Below are 15,168 nucleotides of genomic sequence, written 5' to 3'. Positions count from 1 at the left end.
ACCCACTTCCGTGGCTTGAGTGTCCGGGAGAGGTGCCGTGGACGCCACGGGGACTTCAAGGTTCCAGGTTCTCAGTGCACATGAACTTGAGGTTAGTCCTCAACAAAATGCAGGGACTGGAAAAGCACGGGCCCCTCTCTGCCCGGGGGCACCTGGGACATCACTGGACGCGCACACGTGGGGCTGTGTTGGGGGACAGGCAGCAGACACACCAGAGGAGACGCCAGGGTTAAGGCTGCGGGGCCGTGGAGGCCGCCACCCCGGGGAGCACAGGCCCCCCACCAGTGCTCTGGTGCTCGAGGGAAAGCCTCCGGGGGCACAGGCCACACCCACATCGTATGTTCTCAGACTGCGAGGCCCAAGGGCACCAGAGATCGGGACGTCACGGGGCCAGCTGGACACGAAGAGGCTGGAATTTGCTGAGCTCTGTCTCCCACATTCACACGTGAAGCCTTGAGTCCCAGTACCGGGGGGCTGACTGCATTTGGAGGCAGAGCCTCTAAAGAGTTGATCGCTTAATTTTTTTTAAAGAATTTTTTTAATGTTTATTTATTTTTGAGAGGGACAGAGACAGAGACAGAGACAGCACGTGCGCAGGGGGAGGGGCAGAGGGAGAGGGAGACGCAGAATCCGAAGCAGGCTCCATCCAGGCTCCGAGCTGTCAGCACAGAGCCCGACATGGGGCTCAAGCCCACGAACCGTGAGATCATGGCCTGAACCAAAGTCGGACACTCAACCGACTGAGCCACCCAGGCGCACCAAGGGGCGATTACTTTAAAATGAGGCCTTCAGGGGCGCCTGGGTGGCTCGGTCGGTTGAGCATCCAACTCCTGATTTCAGCTCAGGTCATGATCCCAGGGTTCATGGGTTCAAGCCCCACATGGGGTTCGGTGCTGACAGGGCGGAGCCTGCTTGGGATTCTCTCTCTCTCCCTCTCTCTGTGTCCCTCCCCCTGCTTGCTTTCTCTCCCTCAAAAATAACAAATAAATGATTTTACAAAATAAAAAATAAGTAAAATAAAACAAAATGAGGCCCTCCGAGTCCCTCCGACTAGTGTCCTATGACAGGAAAAGATATGGACACATAGACCCCCCAGTGCAGGTAGAGGACAGGGGGTCTGCACGCCGGGAGAGAGGCCTCCGGAGAAACCAGCCCTGACCCCAGGCTTCCAGTTCCAGGGCTGGGGGTCAGTGAACGTCTGGCACTGTGTCCCGCCCGCCCTGAGCAGGGTTCGGTCCTGGAAACAGCGCTGAGGCCGAGGCCGGGCGGGGCAGACCGGCTGGACGACTCTCCACTCCTCACCCCTGCAGCCAGGTGCTGGACCTGGGTGCGTCCTCTCCCTCCCTCAGCTCCTCTGCCAAGCCTCCCCGGGCCCAGCCCCCCTCTGCTCTGCCCGGGCCCCTGGGGGAGCCCCGGGTCCAGACCAGCCTCCACCAGCCTCCGAAATGCCGGGGACCAAATCCCCCCCCCATTCCCTGCCCACCCCAAACCCAGCCTTTTGCCAAACGCAGTCAATAAATTATTCAGTTTGCAAAATGCCATTATGTGTGAGTTTACTTAATTGAATAGAATAATTTATGGTAGAACCTGGGGAAAGGAAGGTCGATGAGGAATGCACAGAAGAATGATCGAGTTTCCGTGCAGGCAATTTGATTTTTATCCCTCATTATAATAATGTTAAGGGGAAAACATCAACTTGGGTCAGAATCAATATTTGCAGAGCGGCCGGACCATGAATTTTAACTGGAGGTGGCGAGGGGGTGGGCAGGCCCGTCAATAATTAATGCCGCGTCTGCCGCCACAAATAACGGCGAGGTTTGGGTACACGTGCCCGCTACCCGCAGATTTGCTGGTGATCATAAAAGATAATTTAGGAACAAGTCTGTTCGCGATACACGTGTAGCAACCCCAGACATGATTCAGGACGCGGTTACACGTCGGTTTCCCAACAAATCACCTGGGGGACAGATGGTACAAACTTCCTGCTTTTCCTCAGTGCCCTGCCCTGGCGTGTCTGGCGGGGGGCAGCCAGGGCCAGGCCCCGGCACCCTGGGTGGCTCAGCCTGCGTCAGGCCACGTCTGCCTGACCGCCCCGCACCCCTGATGCCCAGCACTAGGCCGGCCCAGCCCTCGGAAGGCAGCTCAGGGCAATAGTATGTCCCAGACGTGAGAAGCACAGGCCAGAGGATGGGCCACCTGCCAGCCATGGGACCCTGGGCTCGTCACCTCTGCTAGGAACCTCGGTGTCCTCCCCTGAGAAGCATAGCTGTGTTCTGTGATAATAGGGGGCCCCTGGTTCTGCACGAATGGTTTCTCCTGATGCTGTCTGTCTCCCCCTGAAGCTTTTCCTGTCAGCCCAGACACCTGTCCTGTCCATGTCCACAGGCACGTGTGGACTCGTGCCCATGGCCCACGCCATCTGTAGACAAGACCTCCAGCTCCAATCCTGCAAGGCCGGGAGGAGCCAGAGCTCCTAAGGGGAGGCCCTTGCGTGGCCCCCTGATACCCATAGAGCCCTGCGGTCAGCTCCGGGAGCCTGGGACTCTGTGCACATGGATTTGTGATAGCTGCCTCACTTTATAGTTAAGAAAACAGGCTCAGGAAGGTCGAGGAACTTGCCTGAGGTCACACACCCAGGCAGCAGAGCGAGGCCTGGGTCTGCCCGACCCCAAATCTCCCCTTCAGATGACCGGGCCACTTTTAGAGCCCTGCATGGAGGCATGGGGGCAGAACAAGGCAGACACAATACCACGGCCCTGGAGGCCTGGCAGGGAGCTCAGGACATAGCCACCACTCTAGATTCCTTTGGGAGCCTGGGATATCTACTCTGAACAGAAAGTGGCAGCAGAAAGGCAGATATTGGCCTTATGGCCAGAGCATGGTACCGGGGGCCTGGGCTTACGGGGTTCTCCTTTCTCTGGCTAACTCCCAGGTTCTACGGACTTTTCCAAACCCTCAGAAACAGAGAGGGCAACAGAGAGGTGGGCCATGGGCCAGGACTTACCTTCTCAAACCAAAATGTCTCAGCTGACAACACAGGACACCAGAGTCAGTGCCCTGGGAGGGAATGTGCCTACCTAAGCATCTCCCCCACAGTGCAGGTCAGCCAGAGCCTAGCCCCGGCTCCACTGAGACCCAAGTGGCTTGAACAACTTCAGGTCTGCATAAACCCTGCAAACACATTCCCCACAGACATTTCTCCTGCAGGCTGAGGGGTCCCCAAGAGCAGGGACCACATCCACTTCTTATCTGCCTCCGGCATGAGCCCTGAGTCCAGCATCACATAGCCCTAGTTACCTTTAGATAAGTAAGATGAGTGGATAGATGATGGGATGGATGGATGGATGGATGATGGATGGATGGACAGGTGGATGGATGAATGGGTGTTGGACGGATGGATGGATGAATGGATGGATGGACAGGTGGATGAATGAACGGGTGATCGATGGATGGATGGATGATAGATGGATGGACAAGTGGATGGGTGGATGGATGATGAATGGATGGACAGATGGATGGATGAATGGGTGATGGATGGATGGATGATGGATGGATGGATGGACAGGTGGATGGATGAATGGGTGATGGATGGATGGATGGATACACAGATGGATGGACAGGTGGATGGATGAACAGGTGATGGATGGATGGATTGATGGATGACTGGATGGATGAATGGGTGATGGACAGATGGATGGACGACTAGATAGATGGATGGACAGGTGGATGGATGAATGGTTGTTGGATGGATGGATGGATGGATGAATGGATGGATGGACAGGTGGATGAATGAATGGGTGATGGATGGATGGATGGATGGATGATGAATGGATGGACAGGTGGATGGATGAATGGGTGATGGATGGATGGATGACTGGATGGATGGATGGACGGGTGGATGGATGAATGGGTGTTGGATGGATGGATGGATGGACAGATGGATGGATGATGGATGGATGGACAGGTGGATGGATAAATGGGTGATGGATGGATGGATGGATGATGAATGGATGGACAGGTGGATGGATGAATGGGTGATGGATGGATGGATGGATGATGAATGGATGGACAGGTGGATGGATGAATGGGTGACGGACAGATGGATGGACGACTAGATGGATGGATGGACAGGTGGATGGATGAATGGGTGTTGGATGGATGGATGGATGAATGGATGGATGGACAGGTGGATGAATGAATGGGTGATGGATGGATGGATGATGGATGGATGGACAGGTGGATGGATGAATGGGTGATGGATGGATGGATGGATGGACAGATGGATGATGGATGGATGGACAGGTGGATGGATGAATGGGTGATGGATGGATGAGTGGATGGATGGACGGATGGATGGATGGCTGAGCAGATGGGCCAGTGGATGGGTGAACAGATAGGTGGGGATATGAAAAGTAGACAGTAGGTAGCTGGACACACAGCTGGGTGTTAGAGAACAAGGAGATAATAGACAGGTTGGGGTGAACAGGTGGTGACCAGAATGAGAGGAAGGACTGGGAAGATGGGTCGGTGGGTAGGTGGGGAGCAAGTGGCCATAGGAGGGTAAAGACCATGCTAGTTCCCGGTATTCAATGAATATTTACCAAGTGAATGAATGGACATGTGACAGCAGATCATCAGATCGACAACTTCACCATCTCTCTCCATGCTGAGAGGACACAAGGAGGCTGAGGCTCTGACCTTGGCATTTCTCCCAGCATCACGAGGGCAGAGCTGGAACAGACCTCAGGGCCAGCGCCCCACGCACCACTTCATCGGGTGGGACGGGAGAGCTGACACACGCCAACATTCTTCCCTCACACCCTGGTCCTGGCCCAGCCCTGAATCCCTACTTGCCAGCCCTCCTGCGGCAGCAAAGCTCCTGGTGTCAGGGAGGCGGTGACCCCTTGCCCACCCTCCCCCTCAGCCCGGGGGCCCCTGGAGAGCACTGCCGACTCTGCCACCTGACTGACAAGCACATTAACATTTCATTACGGCTGGATGCTCACCTCAGCTGTCCCACACATATCAGGACGCTCCACGGGGGCCCCTGTCAGCAGGGGGACAGGCAAAGGCGGGCTGAGGGAGGGCGGGCAGCCCGTCTGGGGGCGGGTACTTATACAGGGCATGGGCCCCGCGATGGATCACAGATCAGACGGCACGTGCTTTGGGAATGAGCGCCGCCCCCCCCGCCCCCGTCCCACAAAGGAAACACGAGCCGCCGGATCAGAGCCCTGCCAGCACTGACCCCTCAGAGTGGGTGGGGGGCTGCCTCCTCACCCCCTCTGCCCCTCCCTGTCCCAGCCCCTCTCCTTGGCAAGCTGTGTCCCTGACTCAGCCACCACACTCCCCACCTTCCTCTTCTTCCCTGCCCGGACGCACTCAAATACGCTCTCTCTGGCGCTAAGAAGCGCCCCCCTCCCGCCGCGCGGGCGCTGGCCAAGGCCAACGACGGGCTCTGAGAAACCACCGCTGTGCGCAGGTGCACCGGCCCTCCGCGTGCTCCCAATGTCTCTGCTGTAGAGAACGTGTTCGCAGACAACAAGGAAATACACAGTACTCCACGGTGACTTCCGCCCAGCCTGGATCCCACGGGCTCTCCACGCCCCGGCCCCCCGGGTCTCAGCCCAAACCCACGGCCGCCCGCCCGCCCGCCGCCGCGCACACGATTTGACAAAGGAAGCAAGTCCCACACCTCGGGCTGGCTCCCGCCCTCCTGCAAATGTGATTCATTCAACAGGAACCTCTTTCAGCTCAAGGCCGGGACCACACTCGGGCCGGCCTCGTTAGCTTTCCCTGCCGTCCGAGGACGGGAACGATTTCATTCTACATTACTTAGTGACAAACGTGCCTGACGACCAGCTCACAAAAGCCCCAAAAGCTTAGCAGCTGGCTCCGGCTGACCTGGGGGAGCTCCCACCCAGCACGGTCTCCCGCTCCCCTCCTCCCCTCCACGAATGAACGAAGGACACGGCGCCACAACCAAGGGAGGAACAGCAATTTCTGTGTCTCAGCCCAGAGCTTCCTTCCAGAGCTGCCCTTGGCCGCCTAAAGCCTCTCGGACCAAACAGCTTCCCGAAACGGCGCTGGCGGTCCCGCCGTCCCGGGGGCCTCACACCTCGCCGCCCTCCTAAACCCCGAGTGGCCGTGGGTGAGGCCGGGCGCAGAGGTGCCCCACGCCGAACACCAGCTCTGTGCCGGGCCCCCGTCCGCCATGGATGGAGACAGCCGGAGCCACGGGCCAGGCCCACCCCGAGGAGGGTAAGGGTGCTTGGTAAGGGCACCGCTCTCGATCCCATCCGTGAAGGATGATGGACACGGCAGCGTGCCGCCTCTCTCCCTTGGCTCCCCAGCCGCCCGCCTGGCCACCCCCAGTTGGGCCTCCCCTCCGCTGACCGCCAGGGCAACAGAGCCCTTAAACTGCCCGCCTCACCCAGCAAATCCCCCGCCACGACACCTCCGTCCTTGTCCGGGCCGCTCCTTTCCGCCAAGAGGACCCTCACACCTGCCTCTCTTCCTGCCTGCCTCCCAGGGTCCCGCTCAGTGCCTTCTCTTCCAGGAAGCCTTCCCTGAACACCCCTGTCCCGGGCGGAAGGACCTCCCTTCCTCGGAGCAGCACCCCACACACTTTCTCTGTCCTCTCTCCTGGCCTCCGTCACCTGCCGGACTCAGGTCACCTGCTGGACTGGAGGTCCTGTTGCCGGGACCCGCAGGCACTCAGCCAAGGCGGCTGCCCCAGGGCGGGTGTCAGACAAGCCATGAAAGTCACTCCAGGATTATGCCACCGCCCCACGCCAGGAAGCAAGTCAACAGACAGCGATGACCAGAAACAGACTAAAAAGGAGCAAACCAGATGTCACGGCAAACAAATGCTCTTTGTCTCAGTTGTTTTTTTAAAACAGATTTTATTTTTAAGTAATCTCCACACCCCACGTGGGGCTCGAACTCACAACCCCGAGATCAAGAGTCACACGTGGGGCTGAGCGGGCCGGGCGCCCCTGTTCTTTGTCTTGTTAAGGGAAAGGCTGAGTCGCCACCGAGGGGGACCCTCTGGCCTGAGGGTAGGTGAGACACCCCTTCCGTTCCTCCCTCTGCCAGGACAGGGCCTTTCCGGCCACACCTGGGAGACGGGTGGAGGGGGGGGTCATGGTGTAGGGCTGGACTTGGAGGCATCGGGAGCCCAGGTCACACCCAGGTCGGGGAAGGGGGCAGAGCTTTGGGGGCACATGGTGAGAGGCGGGTTTGAGGGAGCACTGATGGAGATCCCGCAGGTCTGGGGGAGCCCGAGAGGCACAGGGCAATTTTGGAGATGGGGCGACACGGAATCACAGATCTGGGGTTCGGGGGCCCCGGTGTCTAGAGGCGATGCGAAGCCATACCTCACGCCCAGATGTGGGCAAGGTGGTCCCGGGGAAAAGTGGGACCCCCTGGAGGAGGTCCCCAAAGGGACAGAGCAGGAACGGCCACGGGGAGTTGGGGAGCATCCAGGAGGAGAGTGGTGGGGAGTGGAGGGGCCCCAGATGCCGGGACAGCAGCCCCTTCCCCAGTGACCCCAGTGTGGGAAAGGGGAAGGCTGGGGGGGGGGGACTGTGCAAGGTGCCCCCACCCAGCCTTGGTCTCCCCAGCCTTGCCCGGGGCGACGTCTCTGTGAACAGGGCTGGGGTCTCACCCTGGCCCCCGCTCCAGGCTGTGGGGCCATTTGCAAGTCTAATCACCCTGCTCCAGCTCTGGCGTTCACACCCCATATATTGGCACCCACAGCTGAGATGCCTCCCCTCTACAAGCTCACGAGTATGGGGGCCCCTGCTCGCCTGACAACGCACAGGGGTCAGGAGAGGGAGCGTCAGCCACCGAGGGAGGGACATCGCAGTCCCTGCCCCTGAGGCTGTCCCTCTCCCTGCCCCTCTCCTGTCCCTACCCCTCCCCTATGCCTGCCTCTCCCCTGCCCCTGTCCCTGCCCCTGCCCCTGCCCCTGGCTCTGGATGAGAGCCTCAGGGAACAGGACAAGGGCAGCCCCAAGGCTCAGGAAGGAAGGCGGGGAATTACAGGTCTCAGGGGAGCAGGGACAGAGCCCCTGGCAAGCAGGAACGGGCACCCCGGCCACCCCCTCTGCGGCCGGCATGCCCACCTTGCACACCCCAGGGGCAGACTCCCTGTTCACTCGTGCACACGCACCACCCACGTGTGCACACACAGACACAGACACAGACACAGACGCGTGCCCTGCACCAATGTTAGATTCTTCCCGAAACCCTGTGAGGCAGGTGAGAATACGTGTCCCTGTTTTCCAGATTAGCAAACAGAGGCCCAGATTTGCTCAGCAGCACGCCTGAGGTCACACAGCTGGTAGGATTGTGTACCCAGACAGTCTGGCTGGGCGGGGCACTGGGACCCTGTGTCCCCATGACTCTGGACGAGACTCTGAGAGCCCCCTGGCGCGGGGATAGAGCCAGGCCACACCCAGGTCAGGGAAGGGGCCAGACGGGCCCTGGCAGGCCCTGGGAAGAAGGGTCCAGCAGGCAGTTGTCAGGCAGAAGCCCCTCCTGCCGCTCCTACTTGGTGACAGGCATGTCCGACCGGGAGGTCAGCGCTAATGGCCGCCTCGCTCCACGTTTGTGGTTAAGTTGACAGCAGTGAAGATTTACAAGCCGCGCCGGGCCTCCCTGCGGAGGCCAGGCTGGGGCACCAGCCCTCTGAACTCTCAGCGTGGGGAAGGCTTGGCCCCGGGCCCCTCCTCCAGGCTCGACTCCCACCCGAATCTCCCCATCGCGGCCCCTCACCTGCCGGGGCCCTTCCACCCACAGCCCTCTTCTACTCTCTCAGTTTGGGGGCTCCCACTGTCTAGGAGTCCCCAGCCCCCTGAGGGAGAACCTGAGCCCTGGAGGGCTGAGGTCACAGATCAGAGCCAGCTCCAAAGCAGAAAAGTCAAGGGTCAGTGTCTTCATTTCACCATGGAGGACAGTGATGACCAGAGAGGCCCAGGAGTCTGCCTAGGTCACACAGCAGCTTTTGATGATGCTCTGATGGGACCAGAGCCCGCCCCCCTCCAGTAGCCCCCAACATCTGGTCTGTGGCCTCTGGATCTGGCTCAGTGGTGGAGGAGCAGAAGACGGCTCAGTGCCCAACTCCACGGGCAGCCAGCTTCCGGAGGGGACCAGGTGGGGCCTGACTCCCCCAGGGCCTGGAATCGAGAAGTTCAAGGTGGCCGCAGCTGAGCATTAACACAAGCGGGGGCTCCGGGACTGCACGGGCCTCAGCCCCGCCCCCTCCCTTCCACCCTCCCTGCTCTGCCTGCATGCCACCCCAGAAGCTTCCCCGCCCCTCCCTCGACGCCCCCTCCCTGAGCCTCACACCTGCTGCCTCCGTGGGGGCCTCCGTTCCCCCGCCTTTGCCTTCAGAGAGGCTGTCGAGGGTCTGGGCCGATCTGCCCAAGACTCTAGACAAGGGGGCCCCCCTTCCCCTCTCATGGCCTGGCTGGGTGCCAGCTCGCGGACAGTAGCGGCCACTGGAAGCTTCTAAAAGAAAATACTTGTGCTAAAGTCCAGGCTCCTTCAAGGGAGACTCCAATGCAGTCAGGCCCAAGGCCCTGAGCCAGACCCTCAGATCCCCAGACTCTCAGATCCCTAAATCCCCCCAGCCTCGGATCACATAGATCCTCATTGCTTCCGGCCCCCAGGCCCTCATAGTCCCCCAGACGTCACACACACACAGGAGGAAAGTGTCATGACTGCAGCTCAGGGCCGGGCCCCCAGGGCCCACTGCGGAATAGCTGGGACAGGAGTTGAGGGCTTGAACAGAGCTTGGGGTGAAAGCCTTAGAGCAGATGAAAAGCTTCTGGAAGCTTCCATCACCCACCCAAAGGAATAGCCCCCTCGCTCATGCCTCACTCAGGCCTCACCTACAGCCCTCCTCCTGCTGAGGCAGCCTGTCCCAACCCCAGCGCTGGGGTTGGGGACACAGAGGGCAGGAGACACAGTTCAGAAGGGGCTCTGATGAGGGTCCAGGCGGTGGGGGAAGCCAGAGCCAGGCAGACAGCTGTGGCAGGAGGCTGGTTCTGAGAGAGGTGGGGAGAGAGAGCCGCCCCCCACTACCCCCACCCTGCCTCCTGCCCCAGTTCCCCGGCCACCTGGGAAAGTCACCTGGCGAGAAGCCACCTTGTGATGTAAATGCCAGCACCATGCCTGGAAACCAGGCATGCCAGGGAATGCCAGGGACCAGGGTCCCTGGTCCTCACCCATGGCACCCCGGTCAGGCACGGGGACAGGTGACCGAGGCTTATGGCGGTTGGTGAGGGACACGGAGAGACCGCGGTTAGAGGTCCAGGCCTGACCCACCTGACTGCTCAGGAGGACTCAGCTGTGCCCCCGCCATCCTGCGCCTCGGTTTCCCCCTCCTCGCCCAAGGAGGCTATGCAGCCTCTGTGGTTTGGAGCTGACATTGGTGCCCGCCCCGCAGGCCCCAGGAAAGGAGCAGGGATAGCAGGAACGGGCGGGGGCACCCGCGACACAGCGTCACCGCAGGCACATGACCGGAGGCCTGGCAGAGGGCTCCTCCCACGCTGCCTGTCCCCACCTGATGGGCCACCGGCGGCTCCGGTCCAAGCACAGCCGTGTATTTACTCAGCTTCTGTCTTGCCCTCCCCCCCAGCCGTGTCTGCCACCCTGCCCTCGGCTCCCAGGGCCAGGCGCACAGCAGGGGACCTCAGCCAAGAAGGGCTTTGGCTTCTCCAAAACGCTGAGGCCCGCAAGAAGGCGGGTCCAGCACGGCCCAGCTGAGGGCTGACCCCGGGGTGGGGGGGCTGTCAGCCCGGGGCCGGGACGGGCCGACCCCCCAGCGCTAGCCCGCACCCTGCGCTCTCCAGGGCCAGGCACCAATCTGCCCATAGCGCCCCAGGGGCCTCCGGAAAGGATCTTTCCTGGAGAAACAAACAAACCAGGAGAAAGAATACGGAAATAACCATTTTTTAAAAGGCGAGTGCCTTCAAAACGGCATCCACCAGGCCCACCAGATAGCTGCTCTCCCCCTGGCGGGTCCTGGTGCCTGAGTGCTCCCTCCACGCCCGTCTCCTGCAGCCTCCCTACCCCTGCTCCTCCCAGTCCCGATGGCGGTGGGAGGAGGGGGGGGGGACCCTCAGAAAGGAAGGGTCTTCCCCCTCAGTATTCCCGCCGCATCGCTGCCTCGGCCAAGGGCACCATCCCTTCGAAGCCGCAGCACAGAGCCCCGCCCCCAGCCTCCCTCCTCCCACCAGCTGCTCAGGGGCCGTCCGTCCGCCGCCCTGTTGGTCTGGAATGCGGACTTTTCGCGCAGACAGCCAGGTGTCCGGCAATGCCCGGTTTGGGACGCCCAGCCCGCCCATCCTCTGATCACATGTGGCACGCTCACTGCTCGGAAAATCACCTCTCCTGCCACTGAGCCCCTGAGTCTGCTGTCCCGCCAGGACCAGGGGATGTGGGGAAAGAGGCCGGGACCCGGGCTCTGGCTCTGCACCCGCTCTGGGCAGCAGGGGGCGGGCCCGCCGGTCTTGGGGCCCAAATCTGCGGGCACCAACGCCAGGGTCCTCCCCGCAGACTGGCCAGAAAGAACGGGCTGGAGGGAGGGTGGGAGGCTGGAGAAAGGATCCCCGGCCGGCCAGGACTCCCAGAATTCCGACACGACGAGCACGGAGCGTGGGGCGGCAAGTCCCACACGTGTGTGGGCGCGAGTGTGTGCATGAATGCACGCCCGTTCATAAGTCCGGCCTTCGGGGGGAGGCACGCTTCCCGCAGAGATCCATTTTCCTCTGCGGCTTATTAACAAATTGCATGGCCTGCCACGCACTCCCCCTGGGACTCCACCTCCCCGTCAGATCAGCACAACTTGAAATAAGTGAACAGTGGGATACACAAGTCCCCCGCCACTCAGCCAGCCCCTCCTCGTCTTGACCCCGTGCCCTGTCTGGTCCCCTGGGTCCTGCCACGGGACTGGCTGAGTCATCACCAGCTCTCCCCCGAACCGAGGGCTCAAAGCATGCCAGGTTCCCAGCCCGAGCTGTCTGTCGGGGTCCTGGGGACTGTCCCCGGGGCCTCCTGGGTCCCCTCACACAGCTGCCAGACCAGGGACCTGCACCCCTCCCAGATTCCCGTGCCCCTCCGTCTGATGGCGGAGGATAACTGACTGCCGTCTCTCCCTGCTAAGCAAGGTGGTCGCAGTAGGGAGACCCGACAGTGGGTGCTCCCTGACGCCTGGGACTCGGAGAAGGGGTCCGCCCAGCTCAGAACCTTCTGTTCTGCTGCTCCAGGGACCCCAGAGCCTGGGGGCCAGGATGTGCAGTTTGGGGGCCACCCTCAGGCTGAGGATTCCAAGCCCAAAGGCCCTGAGGAGGGGAGACTCCAGCTGGAGCTTGCCAGGCGGGGGGCATTCTCGGCATTCCCCCAGCACATGACGGAGCCTGGAATGTTCCGTCCTTGGGAAATCCTGGGCCTTTGGATACCCTCTGAGTGGACCAGTGGGGGTGGTCCTCGAGGGCACTGACTTAAGACATACGAACATACAAGCACCGTGTCCCTGAGTCACTCCTGCTCAGCCTCCAGAAAGCTCCGGAAACCCCCAGAAGGCTCCAGAAGCCTGAGCCCAGAAGCCACTGTGGGGGACACGGGTGCGTGTGGTGGCTGGCCAGCAGGGGCGGCTTGGGCTGCAGACTGTCCCCCCACCCCCCACACACACCGCCCGGGGTTCTCAGCCGAGGCTCATCCCGCCTCATAAAGACACCGGCGCGCCCCGCACCAGCACAGACAGGCCCACAAATCAGGGCTGGGTGCTAGATTTAGAACATCACCACTCTGCCCGGCGGATCAGCTTCCCCGGACGGCCACCGAGGCTGCAAGAAATACGGCCGATGTCTCCGCTGCTGGAGAAACAGGAGAGATTTATTCCAAACCACGGCGACCTGTGCTCAACGTCTGGGGCGACTCGGACACAGCCAGGCGGCACCTCCCCCTGCAGGAGGGGAGCTGAAGGCACGGGAGGGGAGGACCCGCCCGGGGCCCACGGTGCAGCAGCCGCTCTGGGCCCCACACCCGGGGGTCCGGCCTCGAGCCAACTCATCCCAGAAACCCTGGTCCCTGCCTCCGAGCTGTGTGGGGCTCCCTTCAAAGGGCCCCGACTTGGGAGCTCTCTCTCCGTGGGGCACACGGTCCTCTTCAAGGGACAGGTAAAGGCATTTTATTCACCTAGGCCATGGTTTCCCGAATGGCCGTGCCTAGAGACTGTGGGAGCAGGGCGGACCAGCTGACCTCGCATTCGCCACGCGGTGACGGCGTGAAGGCAGGTACGGGGTGGCTTCACCCTGGAGCCGCCCTGCGGCTTCTCGGAGACGTCACTGCCTCTTCTCCAGCCGCCGGGCCCACCTGGGCCATTAGACAATTAGACGGACACCGTGGGCACCATGGCCGCGGTCCTGCGCCCACGCGGTCCTGCGCCCTACGCAGCCCGGCACCAACCAGCCAGCAGGCGCCTCCCGCACACCCCTGCCCCGTGGTCAGACACTGTGAGGGAGCCCCAGACGACGGCCCAGCCTTGCTGCGTTCCCCTCCGCCCGGACACAGACACCGCCCCTGGGGCCTCGCAGCTGTCACCTCAGAGCGCCAGGGCCTGCGGGCGCCAGTGCCGGTGGGTACCCGGCGAGGAGTCAGCAGAGAGACCGGGCCAGGCAGGGACCTTGTGTCAGAGGACGCCCATCCCGGACCGCGCCACCCTGGTAGGCACAGGGGCCTCCGCGCGGCGGGCGAGGGCTCTAAAAATGGCTCTGGCCCGATGCAAGGCTCCCAGTGCCCAAAGCGCAAGAAAATTAGGTAGTATTGGATTATAACCCCGAGTGTGAAATCGGTGTCCCCAGCAGCGAGGGACTAATTAACAAAGGGGAGAGAAGAGACGGGCCTCTCGTGGGAGCGATTCCAAATAATCTGGGGAGGTGCCCCGCTTTGGTGTGCTGTCCTGGGGGAGGGCGGATCCTGGACCAGAAAGACACGCGGGGAAATGTGAACAAATATTGGCTTTAGTTCCTGAAAACGTAGCAACGCTTGCTCCATTACACTCTGTAAGACGTTAGCGTCAGGGAAGCTGAGTGTGGGGCGTATGGGAATTTGTACTGTCTTCAGAAATCTCCTGTAAACCTAAGATAAAATGTGTTTCCTTGTTTGCTTATTTCTTTATCTGAGAGAGAGTGCGCGCGGGCAAGCAGGGGAGAGGGGCAGAGAGACAGGGAGAGAACCTCGAGCTCCGCTCTCAGCGCGGAGCCCGACGCAGGGCTCAGTCCCACGCCCCTGGGATCGTGACCTGAGCAGGAACCAAGAATTTGACATTCAACTGACCGAGCCACCCAGTCGGCCCCAAGATAAAATCTATTTTTTTTTTAATTTTTTTTTCAACGTTTATTTATTTTTGGGACAGAGAGAGACAGAGCATGAATGGGGGAGGGGCAGAGAGAGAGGGAGACACAGAATCGGAAACAGGCTCCAGGCTCCGAGCCATCAGCCCAGAGCCCGACGCGGGGCTCGAACTCACGGACCACGAGATCGTGACCTGGCTGAAGTTGGGCGCTTAACCGACTGCGCCACCCAGGCGCCCCGATAAAATCTATTTTTAAAAGGTGATTCTGAAACAGACAGAGGCAAAAGACTGAGGTTGGATGGGGCTGGGCGGCAGGTGCCTATGACATTCTGTGCCTGTCACTGGGGGTCTGTTTCACAAGGTGGGAAAGAAGGAGGGATCAGGGAAGGGAGGGGAGGGGAAGGGAGAGGTGGGGTGAGGGAAGTGGAAGGAGAAGGAGGAGAAGGGAGAAGAAGAGGGAGGGGGAGGGAAGAAAGGAAGAGGAGAGAAGAGGAGGGGAGGGAAAGAAGGGCGGGGAGGGAAGGGGAGGGGAGGGAGAGGAGGGGAGAGAGGGGAAGGGAGGAGGAAGGGGCAGGGGACCGAATGGAAAGGAAGGGAGGGAGGAGAGGAGGGGGGAGGGAGGAGGGGGAAGGGCAGGGGAGGAGAGGGGAGAAATGGATGGGAGAGGAGAAGCGGGACGGGAGGGGAGGGGAGAAGGGGGCAGGGGAAGAGGAGGGAGAAGAGGAGTAGAGGAGGGGGGCGGGGAGGGGAGGGGAGAAGCACATTCTTGGAAGGCTCCAGGACCCAGCTCAGCAGCCCACATCT

This window comes from Felis catus, chromosome B3 (genome assembly GCF_018350175.1).
Source record: "Felis catus isolate Fca126 chromosome B3, F.catus_Fca126_mat1.0, whole genome shotgun sequence".
NCBI lineage: Eukaryota > Metazoa > Chordata > Mammalia > Carnivora > Felidae > Felis > Felis catus.
The sequence above is the reverse complement of the archived record's forward strand: the minus strand, read 5'-3'. Positions refer to the sequence as shown.